Consider the following 14,566-nt stretch of genomic DNA (forward strand, 5'->3'; position numbering starts at 1 on the left):
AAGTGATCATGAAGAAATGAAGACAAGAAATAGGAATATATTAACCTGATTGAGTTCTCTCGACGCACGCATCGGCGGAGGAAGAATTGATCGATTTGGACATAAAAGTGGCTACAATTGTGATCTAACGATCTGAATATCAGGCTTAATGAGACTCAAATTTATTTTATGCGACACTTCATTCTAGTTTCTCATGTTAGGCTACAAAATTATCCTGCAGCTAGCTAGCTCATATCATATGGTACTGCTCTGCTGTTGGCATGTTGCTCTCGGCAAGGGTCGTTGACTCAATTTGGGTCATGCATGGGGGTCTCCTCCCAGCCGGCTTGGCTTAATTTCCTCGTTATTGTTGTATAGAACAATAAAAGTTGACTTTGTAAAATACTATATTTTTTATTTTTATTTCTTATTATCCATTAATGCCAAAAACATATAGTTGGAAACGAAAAGACTTCAATGATTTATTTATCTTATCATGTTTATAAATTATGATTTTGTTTTGTTAGATTTCTTTAATACATGTTCAAGATCAAGGGTGGAACTAGCAAGGGGCTCACATGGGCTGTAGCTTGGGGCAAAATTTTCTGTTTAAGCTTTAATGTATGAACAAACTACTATAATTCAATGTTAGCCCATTAACACAAAACAATACTTTCGCTTTTCTCAGCCCACACAAAAGAGTAAAGTAAGACAAAAACACTTTTACAACAATATTTTTTTAGAGTGCTACTATTTCCACCCACCTGTCCTATTTTCCCACCCACCTTATCTTCAAAATTTAAAAACAAATTTATCCATTTGTAAAATGACTTTTAAGGACTTTAGATTTAAAAAAACACCTATTCTCCTTCATTCTTGTCAAACCCCAACCCCTCCCTCTCTCCCTCATCCCGACCAAACCCAAATCAAAATTCCAATAAAGCTTCAAAATTTCCAGCTGGGTCCAATCCAATTCCATCAGATTTCTCCTCAGTTTCTAAACCCAAGGGCACACACTTTCTGTTCCATTTGCTCAGTTTGCTCTTCGTCTTCTTTCTAATTCTGGCATTTCTCTCCGTTATTGTTTTAGTTCGGTGGAGAGACGATGAACATTGAGAGCGATTTTTTTTAATTTTTTTAATTTTTAATAATACTTTACAGAGGATCCCACATGTTTTGATTGACAGGGGTTGAAGGTTTGAAGCATGCTTTGAATGAAAGTAAGGGGAATTTGCTTGAATTAATAATAATTAAAGGGTATTTTAGGAATAATAGTGGGTGTAAAAATAGGATTATGTTTTTTCAAATTTACATGGTGGGTGGGAAGATAAGGTGGGTGGGGAAATAGGACTGGGGGATGGAAATAGCAGCACTCTTTTTTTAAAAAAGGAAAGGAATATAATAGTATATCATTAAAATAAGGCCCACATGCTATTCAATGGATTATTCAATTAGGGCAACAACAACAATAACATAATAGCATATCATTCAACCCTTAAAAAAAAACAAGAGATTCGAAATAGTAAAAAAAATCACCACAGGCACAACAATAACCCCAAAAAGAAGAAGGCTTCGAAACAAAGTAAAAGATAAAAGTACACTGAAACATATGCTATCTTCCTTTTCAAAACCATTCAGTGGGTTCTTCAATATTTTGGTAGGTTTATCTCTTTCTTCTTATTTAATTCTAAATTTGAATTGTTATTGTTAAATTTTAAGGTTTGAACATTAAATTTTGGAGATTCTTAGAGCAACAAGAAAAGAGACAACAATAATTATATATTCAAGATTTCAATTTATAAATGTTCTATTTCATAGAGTAAATTGTTATTGTTTATATTTATTGATTATATATGTATTTTTGGTTCTCACTGTAAGAATATATATATATGATTGTTGGTGTATGATATTTTTTTGTTAGGATATAATGCCACATGATGATAATAGACTAGCGAAGAGAGGAAAGACTATTCATTCATTCTTTAGAAAAAGTGGTAATGATAATGAGAATACACCTTCTGCATCTAACGTTGATACTGAGAACACACCTTCTGCATCTAATGTTGATACTTCAATTCAGTTTGACACTAGTTCATTAGAGCGAGATCCAGGGAAACGTATTCCAATCTGTGAACACCCCATTAATCAGTGTGACGAGATTCGAAGGGCTTATATCAAATTAGGGCCTTATCAACCTAAACTTTTTGAGTATCCAAGGACTTTGTTCGGGCAACAAAGACGTCGATTTCAATATTCTTGGTTCTCACAATTTCCATGGTTAGAGTATTCTTCTATAACAGATAAGGCGTATTGTTTACCATGCTTTGTGTTTGAAAAGAATCCAGCAAATAGGTCTTCACTAATTATTGATGGGTTCAATAATTGGAAAAGAGTGAATGATGGAAAGAAATGTGCATTTTTGCAACATGTTGGAGGTCAATCTTCACCACATAACACTTGTGTAAGATGTGCTGATGATTTAATGAAATCATCTCAACATATTGAGAAAGTTATTCACAAACAACCAAAAGTTTTCAGCTATGAAACATATTAAAACTGTACTTCGCAACAAGATGGAGGATGAGTATTTGACAGATTCCCTTATTGTCTACATTGAGAAAGAACTTTCTATGGATATTGATTCAGATTCAATAATCACAGATTTTGAGAAACTCAAGGAGCGTAGGGTTCTACTTCATTAGGATGTTTGGCAATATGTGTTTAATTTGATGTTTGACAATGTGTTTAATTTGATGTTTTACATATATTATGTACTTCTTTGCATTATATTTGTTTGGTATGTGAATGAACTTAATTGTTTTAAGAAAAATAAGTAATATAACATATCTCCCATAAGAGAAAAAAAAAATTATACTAGCCCAACCCTACAAAAATTCCTGGTTCCGCCATTGTTCAAGATCTTTCACACAATCTGAAATACGTATAAACATAAAGACATACTTGGAGCCATCTTCCTTGAGTACACGACCTATGAATTCATCCAATCCGTAGCAGCAGCAATCCCAGTAAGAACATGAACGGCTCAAGACTTCTTCTATCTCTCAGAATCTGTTTCAGCTCTCTCTTTATGATGAGAATAAGGTTAGAGAACGTGTCTGATGAGAGCAGGGCCTTAAGCTTATATAGGGCTAGGTCAAGTCGTCTCTACTCATCACCGAGGGCCGACTTGACTAATCTTTCAAGCCCACTAGATCGGTTCACGCATAAAAGGAAATAAATAGGACCCCTTAATAGGCCTCAAAACCCTTTCTAATTTCACAAGGGTTTGGGCCTCAAGGTACAACTTAATGTAAACTCTTATCAAAACCTTATATAACTTAGTATCTAGTGCACTGATCTAAATAGGAAAACATAACATGTTTAGCCACACCCAATCCTATATCAAGTTTCAACCTTTGATATTAAATTCACACCAAAGTCTCCAACCCTTCTCTTCTCTCTGTTTTCCTCGGCCTTCTGTTTCATCAAGCCTGCTGAGAGTTAACTATTTTTTTTCTTTTCGGCCTGTTCACTTTTGATTTCCATTGTATATATGAAAAGGTAGATTGTTGGGAATCATATATTTTTATAGTATGATGAAATAATTCACGAGTTTCGTCATGCGGTTTCTATTATTGTCCAGATCCGGATTGTAAGTTGTGTTTGTTTCAAATTAAATGATCTTAATGCATTAAGTATGTTCACTTGATGTTCAACTCCATCAAATTTCCTTATATTACATGATGAGTCAGCAAGTTCGAGATTTTTATATATTCCTAAAATGCCCTTTTCATATAATGTAGCCAGTAATTTTCCCATCATTTTAATGTTTTAATTATGTGTACCTATAACCATCCGTATGAACCTATGTGAAATTTTTAGATTTATAATTATATATGTGCCTGTGGCGATTAATATACGAATACCGCTATTTATAACATACTTATTGTGAATATAACGATTTGTATATAAACTATTGTTAATACATTAGGTTAAAAATAAATAAATAAAGTGGTCCTAAATCCCTTGTCCCTATATCTATTGTAGATCTGTGTGATAGCATCACTCATCCAACGTCCCAACACACCTACAATAATACAAGTGTTCACTAAACTGATGGCATTGTGGGTGTGCTGAGTGGTTAATTGTAATAGCATGACTAGACACCCGACCCAAGCAGCAGCAGCAGTTCAATTGATCAAGACACCCAAGAATCCAAAGCTGTACCAAACCTTGACAGCCGTACGTTCAAGAGCGGAACCACGTTTTGGGCTGAAGTGGCTCAAGCCTAGTACTGTTTTTAGAGAATAGGCATAGTTGTAGAAAAAAAAAAAGATAAAATGAAAGTACTATAGCAATTATGGAAGCAAATTTTAACTTAGGCACCCGGATATATATCAATTAGCTAACAGAGGAATCCTCTATCGCCCTGCAATCATGGAATTAGACAAGCCATTTATTGATATAAGTTGTGACTTCCATTTAATTATATCAGTCTCAACATTGTTTCTTCTTGTGAAGAATGCTGGCCTTGTAGGTAAAGGCAATGAAATGTTTTCAGTGGTCAACATAGATATGACATCTGACATGGTGGGCCGATCAGCTGCATTGTCTTCCACGCATAACAGAGCAACATGGATGCATCTTAGCAATTGATCTTCAGTACATGAATCCTTTAGTGTTGGATCCAATAGCTCTAGCCCCGCATGCCTGAAAAAATATTACACTCATTCAGCTTGTCAAAAATTCATGATATATATATCATCACAACGCAAAAAAGAAAATGTTAATCGTAAATTTGATTTGTAAGACATACATATCCTACTGTATTGAGCTCGCGATCAGTATTGTAGAAGCTACTATTTCTCCTGCCACTTATTATTTCAAGCATTAACACCCCAAAACTATAAACGTCGGATTTTATGGAAAATATCCCCTCCATAGCATACTTGGGAGACATGTAACCGCTGTATCATATGAAAATGAAATATATTCATATACGTATATAATAATGCCCGTTTATGACAGGACCCGCCCCGAATTCCTCGGAACCCGAGACGAATCCTGTGGAAATTTTCGACATCACACTGATGCCGGGCCCACTTACTAAGAACCGAGACTTTCTGCCGAAATTTCGGCAGAGTCTCCCCTAAAATTTGGCTTTCCCCAAAATTTCAACCTGCACAAAATTCACATTTTAATATCCCAACAGCCAGCATGCACAAGTTATCAACATGCAATCACATAATAGGCCTCCGGCCTTCAGATAATTCAAAACAGAACCCATAATGTTCTTAAGTCAAGTAATACATAAACCATGAAATCAATGACCTCAACAACCTTACAAATACCATAGAAAATCATTATACCGGATTCAAATCCAACAATCACATCGAAAACCACATCAGAAGTCCAATCACATACACAGAATCGATCAAACCTTTTAAACACAATAATATTCCGCGGCTGCACCTGGTGAGACCCCAGGCTGCCTACGTACCCTTGGGCAAGGGATCAAGCCACACGTAGTTCTCATGTCAACAGTCACAATTCCGATAATAAACAATTATTTACAACAGAACCAACTATACATTTCAGATTTATCACAACTCAAATTCCGACAAAACACAATGAACACATTCTCAATCTCTTTCTTTAAAATCAGTTCAACCCCACAACCATACCCATATATCCCAGTGTCCATATCCACTGTTTCCAAGTATCATCATCCAAGGGGGGAGGTACGTATGATGGTGGAGTTCGTAATCCTTATATAAATATTATAAAGTAATATTCCCTTCCTCAATCCAATTTTTCCCAAGGCATCGTATTAAAAAGACATCTGAAGGGCCTGGACAAACTCCGACGGGCCTGGGCAAAACAAATCTCCGAAGGGCCTGGGCAAACTCCGACGGGCCTGGGCAAAATAAATCAATAAAATCTCCAAGGGGCCTGGACAAACTCCGAGGGGCCTGGGCAAAATAACTCAATAAATCTCTGAGGGGCCTGGACAAACTCCGACGGGCCTGGGCAAAATAAATCAATAAATCTCCGAGGGGCCTGGACAAACTCCGAGGGGCCTGGGCAAAATAAATCAATAAATCTCCGAGGGGCCTAGACAAACTCCGACGGGCCTGGGCAAAATAACTCAATAAATCTCCGAGGGGCCTGGGCAAACTCCGACGGGCCTGGGCAAAATAAATCTCAAACATAAAACCCATAATCGGGGAAATACCTAAAATAGTGCCTTCTCAACTATTATATATATAAACTCAAGACACTCCAAAAAGTCGAAACCCATATATATTGCAACTACTTGACAAAAATAAAGAATTCCACTATTAAATATAAACAGAATTTAAATAAACTATTAAATTCAAAAGCATAAGATTTCCATCACAAAACCATAAAAATAATCTCATAGACCCACATAAATCAAGTGACGGTCAAGACTCGTCCAAAAGGGTCGTTCTAGTACTTTCGAAGAGTAAACTACCTCGGAAGATTTAGGGTCAACCGAGGGTACAACCTTTCAAATTTGGTCAACCGGGCCCGTAGGCCCCACGACCCCCATTTTATGATCCAAAAGTTCCTATGGGTTCCACAAAGTCTAGGATACACGTCCTACAAGTTTGGTCCAGATCGGATGGCCGGATCGCTCCCGATCGCACGATCAGACGGTTACTGAAATCCTAGCCCTAGGGTGGGCATTTTCGGAGTATCCGGGACTCTGTTTCACGATCCGTCGAATCCTACATAATCCTAAGGATGCCCAGGTTAACATATAATAAATTCAAGACCATCCAATGGTCCCAACCTGTCGAACCCGGATAATGCGTAATAGGCGATATCCGTTCGAGACTCATACGATATCCAAATTGAGGTTCGTAAAATCCTACGCGTTTGTGAGGACCAGGGGATCGCACTTGGGACTTAACACCCCTCTGCTACAGTGCCCACGCGCCACCGCACGCGCTGGCAGCGCGTGGGTGTCCAAAGCGATATCGCATCGCCGAAAAATCTCAGAATCTCGGCCCAAGACTCCTACCCTAGGTAATACCCCTAATTTGAAGTCACTTTTGTTCTTGGACATACCCCAAAAAGTCGACGGAAGTGGCTGAAAACGGAGGTCGAAACCGGCAGATTTTTCAATCGCTTATTTAACTTAATCGACCGGTTTGGTGGCCGGAGGAGGGAGAAATCGCCGGCGAAAACTCTTTCAAAAACTGGGTCGAAACCGATCGGATTTTTGCATTTTCCGGCCATCTCCGGTGGTTCCAGGGGCAGAGATTAGTCGGGATAGGAAGAGGGAAGTGAGCTTGACGTTTTGGTACTAATATCATGCGATTTGGTGGTCGGTGGAGGTGGTGGCGAAGCAAAAACTGTTCGGATGAACAGTAACAGCTCCAATGGGAGCTGGTTCTGCGCGCAGGGAGAGAGAGAGAGAGAAATGAGGGCATTTCTGTCTTTTTAACAAAATTCAAACTTCAACTTATTTACGATTATGCCACTGAGGGTTTTTAGATCGTAACTTTTTCGTTACAACTCCGATTCAAGCCCACTACGTGTCTACGAACTCATCTCGGTACGATCTATATAAAAATACAACCCTCTGCCCCCAATTCCTTCAGGAAATAAAATGACCAAATTACCCCTACTCTGAGGGCAAAATTGTAAATTCATAAATCTTGAAATTAATTAATTCACTATTCCTTTAATTTGGGTCGGGATGTTACAGTTTAGCAATCTAATAAAAGTGGTGAAAGGGATAAAAATTTAGAATGTATGGTTTACTTACTATGTTCCAACAACCCTATTAGTATTTGCTTCAAGTTCATTATCTGTAAATATTCGTGCCATGCCAAAATCAGAAATTTTTGGGTTCATCTTTTCATCAAGTAATATGTTACTAGCTTTTAAATCTCTGTGAATTACTCTCATTCTGGAGTATTTGTGCAAGTAAAGCAATCCTTGAGCGATTCCTTCTATTATGCTGAAACGCTTCTTCCAATCAAGTAGCATGGATCTGGTTGAATCTGTCCAAATATACCAACGAAAACAACTTGAAATGTCAGATTAATTATTCGAATAGAAGAAATCAAGTACTAACTTACTAAAAGTGATTCAGAGCCTTAATTGCCAACCAAATAAAAAGTAGTCCAAGCTTCTGTTTGGCATGTACTCATATATCAACATCCACTCTTCACCATGGATGCAAAATCCAAAAAGCTGAACAAGGTTTGTGTGTTGAAGTTCATATATGAGTATCAATTCATTCTTAAACTCCAATTTGCCCTGTGCAGAACATTTTGAAAGCCTCTTCACAGCTATTTCTCGTCCTGTAACCAATTTTCCCTGAATTGTTAATCCATAATATTTATTAGTAATTGTTTCAAAAAGAAAAGAACTACGTAATATATATTTCTGGGCTATTCAGAATATAAATAGAAAAACTTTCTATAATTTTAAATTTTACCTTATAAACGGGTTTGTTTTCTTCTGAGAAGTTTTTCGTGGCAGCCAAGACAGATGCATAGCTAAATACTATTAAATCATGAGGCCTTATGTTTCCATCATCATTTTGAAGCCCATTCACATGATGAGTAGGTCTCTTAGATTTCATGAAGTCAAGTAATTCGTTCTGAATCTTTGCCCCTTTAATCTTGGCTATTTGAAAGTTCAAATTTCAATTGTTAGGACAACGATGATCAAAGATTTGAAATTTTGGCTAACAAGTGCGCACATTATGCTCAAAGCATTTACCTGCTGAAAGTATAAGTTTTGTCCTTCTTAGTCGATAGCACAAGATGCAAAACCACATTACCACCAGAGCTGCAGCAATAGAAGTGCCAATCCAGAACCACTTACGTGTGGGTGTTGCATCTAGAGATATAGTTAGTGAGAATACATATTCTAAATCGAGAAGCTCAATATATTAGAAAGATTAGTACATAGCGACACCAACCAATCTTTTTCTGAGGTGGTGAATGTGGTGATGATTTTGGCTGCAAAACAAAACTTGTATTGGCAGTGAGGTCTTCAATGAACTCACAGTCCACACTCCAAAATTCGCATCGTGCATCAATAGTCTGATTTAGAAATGATATGTCGAATCCAAGGCAGTCACAATCTCCCCAACAAGCGGCCTTAGAGTCAATAATAGTATCGGTACCAATCCAGCTGGCAGGTCTTGAAGCATTTATACTACTAGAGTTGATGATCTTGAAGTAACCTTTTTTCATCTCAAAGTCATCACCAAATTTCTCAACACAATCACTTGGGCGGTCCCTTTTCACACACCCTCCAACAATGTTATAGCCATCACAGTACAGTACTTCTTTAATATCATCATCAGCGTGTGCCCCATAGTCAGAAAGATCCCCGTAGGATTCTAGAACCCATTCTGGCTCAGCATCACTTGGATCATTTTTACTAGTGTAAGTAAGGTAGTCTTCATTTTGATTTGAAACAATGCTAAAATTGTACCTCTTCTTGGACACCTCAGGCAAAATAAATTCAAATCTCCCATCAGAAAAGACCCCGCTAGTCCAATAAACCACCCCATCTTTCTTGATTTTCAATTGGTGTCCATTTGGGTTCCAATCAAGGCTGAAAGGCCCTGGGGACAGCGAGTTGTTGTCAGATCCACGCGATAAAAGAGACCAAATGTGGCCATTTATATGGTCAACACCCAATTTCATGCCTGGTAAAAATGTGTCTAGTGGATGATCAAAACTTTGCCAAAACACCCGGATCGTTGATCTATTGACAGAGCTCACTTCTTGCAGGACGAAGTTGCCCGAATCCAAAAGGGTAGCCACAACACTAGTACTAGTGTCATTAGTTTGTGGAGCAGTGGACAGGACAAAAGGATCGCCACCTTGGTGAGTAATTTTCAACGTGTTATTGGTGTCCAAGGTAAGAAGTGGGGAAGAGGAGGATGAAATAGGTGAGTCTGCGTTCGCAATCCAAGCTATGTTTGCTTCACGTTTAATGCGCATGATTGAAAGAAAGCTAGAATCTGAGCCGTCGATAGTTTTTACAGTAAAACGCAAAGTGAACTTCTCTGCTGATGAAAATAAGGAACTTGTGGAATTGAGAGTGTCCCCTTGTTTCAGTGTGTCTGTTGCGTCATGACAAGTCCACAGGGATGCAAAAATGATCAACATAGTGAAGCACTTCACCATCCAACCAGCTGCCTCTGTCTTTTCTCCTCTTCTGCTGGACAAAGGTGTACAAAGAAAATAAAAAATGGCAAGGATATAGAAATAAAAGAACCTCGTCACTTTGCCTTGTAAATGAACTAAATATTTAGAACCCGTCAAATTTTCAAGCTGGAAACCATATGTTCCAAAGCCTGAAAGAAAAAACGAGTCAATGAGCTCACAGGAGGTTAGGTTAGGTGAACACAGAGAGAGAGAGAGAGAGAGAGAGAGAGAGAGAGAGAGAGAGAAGCGTTGAAACTCCTGATCAGCTTTTTTTTTTTTTGGTCAGAAGATGAACTTCATTTCAAAGCCTCACCCAAAACGGGGAGGGAACAGTACAACAAGCAGGGCAACCCAGTAAGGAAGCCAGAGAAACTAAACTAATCTGCAATATCAGGTAAGCAGGAACAAAGAGGTTGTCCCAGATGATGATATCACCAGATAAAACAAACTTAAAAAAGACAAACCAAGCTGAAATAAAAGGGGCAAAAGAGCCCAGTGAACAAAGCAACAACAAGTTTGAAATAAATACAAATCCACCACAAATCAGCCACCATAAGCCAACCACAATCCTAGCAGGCCCAAGGCAAGGGGAGCAGGAACAGGACCATGAGATTGGAAGAAGGTGGTGCAAGCACCCGAGCCGTAGCAAAGCCGTGGCTCTACACAAATTCCATGTTGTACGAGATTTCTCGTTTTGCGGTATCACAGCAGAAGCCAATAGATGGAACCAGATCGAGCTGGGAGAGAGGGGGTCTGAGTGAATGTCCACCCGAGATTCTCCATCTCCACCCGAACCGAAGTCACCAGTACACCTAGAGGAGGAAAGCAGGAACCGATCGAAGGGCAACCAAGGAACCACGCCGAGAGGATTGGAATGGGGGAGATCTGGGGAATAAAACTGGAAGGGAGGCATAAAGCCCCAAATCAGAGGCAAAAAGCCCCAGATGCGAGCATTAAAGCTCAAGTACATCACCATCTCCTCACAATGAGAGAGAATCGGACACAGCAAAACAAGCCAGATAGGAGGCCTGAAGCCAAGGAGAACAAAACTCCCGCAGAGGGAGAGTAGAGCACCCACAGAGGGGAGAGCAGACCACCCACAGAGGGGGGAACAGGTACACCCACAAAGGGGAAAGCGGAAGCACCCACAAAGGGGAGAGCGGACACACCCGCAAAGGGGTGAGCAGGAACACCCACGAGAGGGGGAGAAGATGGGTCGGCAGATCTCAGCAAGGAGATACACCAGCTGCAGTAACAGGATAGAGAAGAGTAATCCAGAGGAGAGGGGAGGAGGAGAGGACCTCCTTTCCCCCCCCCAAGGTAGAGCGGCGCAGAGAGAAAAAGTTTAGTTAGGGTTTAGACAAAAATGGTTTTCCGGTAAATTAGTTCACATGATACCAACTCCTGATCAGCTTGGGTGGGAACTAAACCAAGATAAAAATTTATAAATTTGAGAGTTATAAGCTTGATTGTAGTATACTCCAATAGCCAAGCCGGCTAAGAGGACACTCCATGCATGCAACAACAATAGTAGGATTTTGTTGCCGAATAGCAGCGGCAATTGTGTTCCGCTTGTTTGTATCTACTACATTGTGAGTTCCAGTACTTTTCTAAATATTTTGTACAAATGTTTAGCCGGGGAAACAGAAACAAAAGTATATATGTTATACAAAGAGGCAGTAAAAAGAAAGTGGCAAGGAGAGAGGCGAGCATGATTATCACGTGTGGAAATTTTGGTTTTTGTGGGGGAAAAAGAAACACTAAAAAGAAGGTGGCAGTAAAAGAGATAAAATGAGATAAACATAATTCTCCGTTTCGATATCCAATTGAGTCCTACAAAATCAATGAACATGGTGCTTCAAGAAAGTACTAAAATTTCAATAATTCAATTGTGTGGTCAAATGATATCGGATTCAAGTATTTTTTTGTAGATATGATATTTGAATGAGTATCTAAAAATATATGGTTTAGATTAGTGAAATACAATACAGAGTGGACCCTGTAAGGGTGTCCCTCAAATAAGATTTGAGGGATCCCTTCACTGAAGCTCCATACATATATATATATAAAATTTATAAACTAAATAGCAAAATATTAAATCTTCAAAATATATAATTTTATAAATATGGGGTTTCACAAATATAAATATCAAACAATATACATGTGAAATTCTACTTCTTTGAAAAAATAGCTTGTATAGAAAGTATAAATATTAAATGTTGTAGCATATAATCACAAAATTATCAACAACATGGTGGATAAGGCGCTAGAAGATAAATGGAAGTGGCAGGGGTTTGAATCCCCTTCTATTTGTGCTAAGGTCACTTTTTCCATTTATTTTTAGTGGATTGGCGGATATTACACTGGTTGAAATAACGCCTTTAATAAAGGGGTTATATAAGTATTTTAATGGGTTAGGGCTGGTTTGGGGTTGCTTAACTTAAAAAATAAGCAGCTTTAAAAAAAAGTTTTGGAGATTTGGGTGTTTGGTAAAACAAAAATAAGTTGCTTATTTAATAAGTTGCTGTCATTCAAAGCTGAAAAACAGAAGCAGGTGGGGAGCTGCTTCTGAAAACTGCTGCGAGGAGAAGCATGCGGAGGTTTAAATGAAAATTTCAAATTGCCCATATTGCCCTCATTTGTTTCACACAATTACATGCTATATCCTCATCATCCCGAGTTCGAACCTCCCAAGTGTCGTTCCTTTTTGATTTTCTGGATTGCTTGCCTCATCCTCTCTCTGCAACTTGCTCCCCTTCCTCAATCCGTCAAAGCTACCATCTCAACCCAAAACCTCACCAACCCACCTCCCTATTTTACAGACCCAGAATATCTTCTTTCCCTCCAACTAAAAAAAACCCCAACCTTAGCTCCACAGTTTATCATCTCTACAGCCACATAAAATTCAACACCCAGATTACCCACCAATTATCTCATTCAGCAAAAGAAAACCAAACCCCCAACTTCCTTGCCTTCCCCACCAAAACACAAACCCAATATTATAATCCCACTATTCACATCCATAAAGCAAAGAGAGAGAGGTGGGCATGTAGCATCGACGTCCCAAGCGTCATCGCCAAACCCAAATACCAACTTTATAAAAAAAAAAACAAGGTCTGGGAAGGATGAAGAAAAGAGAAAGGAGGAGAAGAGGAAGAAAAAAAGGGGGGGAGGGGGCCTGGGATGAAGAAAAGAGGAAGAATTAAAAAAAACATGGGAAGGGAAGAAGTCTTGGAAGGAAGAAGAAAAGAGAAAGGAGGAGAAGAGGAAAGGAAAAAAGGGCGAGAGGTGGGGGGCCTGGGAAGGAAGAGGAAAAGAGGAAGAAAAGAAAACACTGGGAAGGGAAGAAGAATAAAGAAAGGAAGTGAAGAGGAAGAAACAAATAAAAATGAGAAAAAGGCAAAAAGAAAGGTGTCGGCTGCTTTTGAGTTTTGAAATTTTTATTTATTTATTAGTTAACTTAAATCATACATTTTTTTTAAAAAAGTCATTATTTGTTTCATTGAGTTTTTTTTTTCTTTTTGTGTGGGAAAAGTGTAAATTATAATTAAGATTCTTTTAAAAAAAAATTGTAAGTGTATTGAACTTCCTTGTGTTTTACAAAAAAATAAATAAATAAATAACACTTTTGTATTATGCCCTTTTTGGTCATTATACACTCTCACAACACTTCTAAAAAAAAGTTTACCAAACGCTATGACACTGCTTTTTTTACTCACAACACTTTTACAAATACGAATTACCAAACACCTAGCTGCTTCACTTCACAGCTGTTTATTCTCACAGCACAGCATAAGCAGTTTTTTTAAAAAGCACAGCAATACCAAACTAAGCCTTAGTTGATTGACCCGAAACTCAGCCCTTTTATTATTTTCCAAACCCGGATTGTAAATTGTGTTTGTTTCAAATTAAATGATCTTAATGCATATGTTCAGCAACTTCAACTCATCAAATTTCCTTATCTATATATATAAAGCAAAAGGCAGAGAATGGTGAAACATTCAAAATACTAGAAAATGCCCTTGGTTAATGCAAACATTAATAATTGAAATTATTAATTAAATGAGGATAATATGGTAAATTCACACTTTTTCATATTTAAAAATAAATAAAATTAAAAGAAAAATCAGATAATGAATCCTATTTTTATGGACCACAACTACCCATTATTATTTTTAATTCTAAAATAAATTTAAAGTTTTTTTAAAAAAGCCTCTCACTGGCGCGGAAGCGCGTGCGAAAAGGCTGATATTACATGATGAGTTAGCAAGTTCGAATTTTTTATTTTCCTAAAATGCCCTTTTCATATAATCTAGCGAGTAATTTTTCCATCATTTTTTAATGTTCAAATAACCATCGGCATGAACCTATGTGAAATT

At 38.0% G+C, this 14,566-nt stretch overlaps 1 pseudogene; it reads right to left on the minus strand.

Annotated features, from left to right (window-relative positions):
• Positions 1-4,400: 4,400 nt before the first annotated feature.
• Positions 4,401-10,306, minus strand: LOC110768990 (G-type lectin S-receptor-like serine/threonine-protein kinase At1g67520; annotated as a pseudogene).
• Between the last annotated feature and the right edge of the window lie 4,260 nt (positions 10,307-14,566).

Source organism: Prunus avium, chromosome 4 (assembly GCF_965620075.1).
Source record: "Prunus avium chromosome 4, drPruAviu1.hap1.1, whole genome shotgun sequence".
In the NCBI taxonomy this organism is placed as follows: Eukaryota; Viridiplantae; Streptophyta; class Magnoliopsida; order Rosales; family Rosaceae; genus Prunus; species Prunus avium.